We start from the raw sequence: 3,147 nt of genomic DNA, 5'->3' as shown, positions 1-3,147 counted from the left end.
CAGGAGTTCGAGACCAGCCTGGGCAACTGTTGGAAACAGATGCTCAGTGCCAAAAAGAAAAATCAGCACTAAGACAAAGGATCTCTCAGCAAGCAATTTTTACTTCCTGGACTGCAGGGATGGTACCCTCACTAGCCATCTTGCCATAGGAATACAATGAATAAAGGAAAAGCAGATATATTTATCCTGTACGCATTTGGGGTTGTGCTTACTGCTATGTCTGATCTCTGTTGGCTGGAGCCAGACCTTACAATATAAACTAAAACCCGACTGGCTAACAAAACTTTTTTAAATGGGTAAGGGGCATAGGCTGCAAGCTGGGACGTGCCTGTGAGCACATCCAGCACAGATATCTTGGTTAAAGTACAAGGACATAGCATATCCTACATGCCTGTACATATGGCATGTCTCACAGCTACATAGGACAGGGCTTAACAAAGAGTTATTAGCACACGTATGATTTATTCTCTAACAGGAAACTTTGAAGAGGAACTTTTACTTCTTACTGCAACGTAGCAAGACTCCATTTCTATTAAAAAAAGAAATTAGCCAGGCGAGGTGGTGCACATCTGTAATCCCAGCTACTCAGGAGGCTGAGGCAAGAGAATCACTTGAACCCTGGAGGCAGAGGTTGCAGTGAGGTGACATCATGTCACTACACTCCAGCCTGGGTGACAGAGCGAGACTCTTGTCTCAAAAAAAAAAAAAAGAAAAAAGCAAAAAGAAAAGAAAGGGAGACAGGAAACCCTAGGCTTACCTCCCTCATGGGTTGGTCACATCTTTTATTTTTGTTTATTTATTTATTTTTTAGACTCATGCTCTGTCGCCCAGGCTGGAGTGTAGTGGCCCGATCTCACTTCTGTAAACTCCCGGGTTCAAGCCATTTTTCTGCCTCAGCTCCCCAAGTACCTGGATTACAGGCACACACCACCATGCCCAGCTAATTTTTTTTGTATTTTTGGTAGAGACTAGGTTTCACCATGTTGGCTAGGATGGTCTTGATCTCTTGTGATCCACCCCCCTCAGCCTCACAGAGTGCTGGGATTACAGGCACGAGCCACCAAGCCAGGCTGATCACACCTTTCAAGAGCAAAGCAAGATGAGTCCCAGGTACCACTGGCGATTGAAGACTCTTGGGGATGTGAGGGGAGGGAGGCCATGAAAATGAGGCCGGAGGATAGCAGGGTTCGATCACAAAGCACCTTGAACATCTGCTCTGAAGACTGGCCTTGTCAGAGGCAAACAGTACCCAAAAAAACAAGCACAGGAGCTCCAACTTGCTTTGTCTGGAGTCCCCCCTACCTCTGGCCTCTCTACATTAGACAAAATGGTAACTTTCCACTTTGTTTAAGCAGTGGTTCTCCAAGTGGGGTCCCTGGACCAGCAGCACTAGGAATGCAAATTCTTTTTTTTGAGACGGGGTCTCATCCTGTGGCCCAGGCTGGAATGCAGTGGTGCAATCACAGCTCACTGCAGCCTTGAACTCGGCTCAAGTGATCTTCCTGCCTTGGCCTCCTGAGTAGCTGGGACTACAGGAATGCAAATTATTAGACTCTATCCCAGACCTGCTAGGAATGCAAATTATTGGACTCCATCCCAGACCTGCTACTCGGTCAGAAATTCTGAAGGTGGGGCCCAGCAAGCCGTATCCTTTTTTGTTTTTTTGGAGACAGAGGCTTGCTCTGTTGCCTGGGCTGGAGTGCATTGGTGCAATCTCGGCTCACTCCAACCTCCAACTCCCAGGTTCAAGCAATTCTTCTGCCTCAGCCTCCCAAGTAGCTGGGACTACAGGCATGCACCACCACCACACTTGGCTAATTTTGTATTTGCTTTTTTTTTTTTTTGAGACAGTTTTGCTCTGTCACCCAGGCTGGAGTGCAATGGTGCCATCTCGCTCACTGCAACCTCCGACTTCTGAGTTCGAGCGATTCTCCTGCCTCAGCCTCCCGAGTAGCTAAGATTACAGGCTCCCGCCACCATGCCCAGCTAATTTTTGTATAGTTAATAGAGATGGGGTTTCACCATGTTGACCAAGCTGGTCTGGAACTCCCGACCTCAGGTGATCCATCCACCTTGGCCTCCCAAAGTGCTGGGATTACAGGCATGAGCCACTGTGCCCGGACCCAATTTTTGTATTTTTAATAAAGACAGGATTTCACCATGTTGGCCAGGTTGGTCTTGAACACTTGACCTCAGGTGATCAGCCTGCCGCAGCCTCCCAAAGCGTTGGGATTACAGGTGTGCGCCACCATGCCCAGCCCTCTAGCTGAAACTTGACAAGCCCTCTAGCTGATCCTGATGCAGGGTTCAGTTTAAGAAGCACCGATTTAAACTCGTTTGAGCCCCCAGATGTAATTTGCAGCTCAAAGTCTCTATTTCAGTGGTTCTTGACCTTAGCTCCATATTGGAATCACTTTTAAAATGCTGATGTCTAAAAATACTGGCTGAGCACCGGGGCTCATGTCTGTAATCACAGCACTTTGGGTGGCAGAGGTGGGAGGATCGCCTCAGGCCAGGAGTTTGAGACCAGCCTGGGCAACATGGTGAAACCCCATCTCTACTAACTATACAAAGTTTCCCTTTCTCTCTATAAGGAAAGTGTAATAAAATAGACATCACACCCAAGGATTCTGATTTAAGTGGTCCAGATTGGACTGGCTCAAGAAGATTTTTAAAACCATACAAAGCCATGTGCAGTGGCTCGCACCTATAATTCCAGCACTCTAGGAGGTGGAGGTGGGAGCATTGCTTGAGGCCAGAAGTTCAAGACCAGCCTCGGCAATATAGCAAGACAAAAAAAAAAAAAAAAAAAAAAAAAAAAAAAAAGTCTATATAGTCCCTATGAAAAATTAAAAAACTAGCCAGGCCTGGTGGTGCATGCCTGTGGTCCCAGCTACTTGAGGGGCTGAAGTGGGAGGATCGCTTGACCCTGGGAGGTCAAGGCTGCAGTGAACTGTGATTGCACCACTGCACTCTGGTCTGGGTGACAGAATGAGACCCTGTCGCAAAAAAAAAGAGTACAGCCACCCGCTTTGTTAATAATTAATGAACATTTAAGTTCGAGAAGCTGCTCACTGTAAGGTACACAGGAGGCTAATTCATGTGTGTGGAAAAAGCGATGTCCTTTTGGACGAGGGCAGTGGCTAT

Source organism: Sapajus apella, unplaced genomic scaffold, assembly GCF_009761245.1.
Source record: "Sapajus apella isolate SASKATOON/1434 unplaced genomic scaffold, GSC_monkey_1.0 scaffold88, whole genome shotgun sequence".
Classification (NCBI taxonomy): Eukaryota; Metazoa; Chordata; class Mammalia; order Primates; family Cebidae; genus Sapajus; species Sapajus apella.
The sequence above is the reverse complement of the archived record's forward strand: the minus strand, read 5'-3'. Positions refer to the sequence as shown.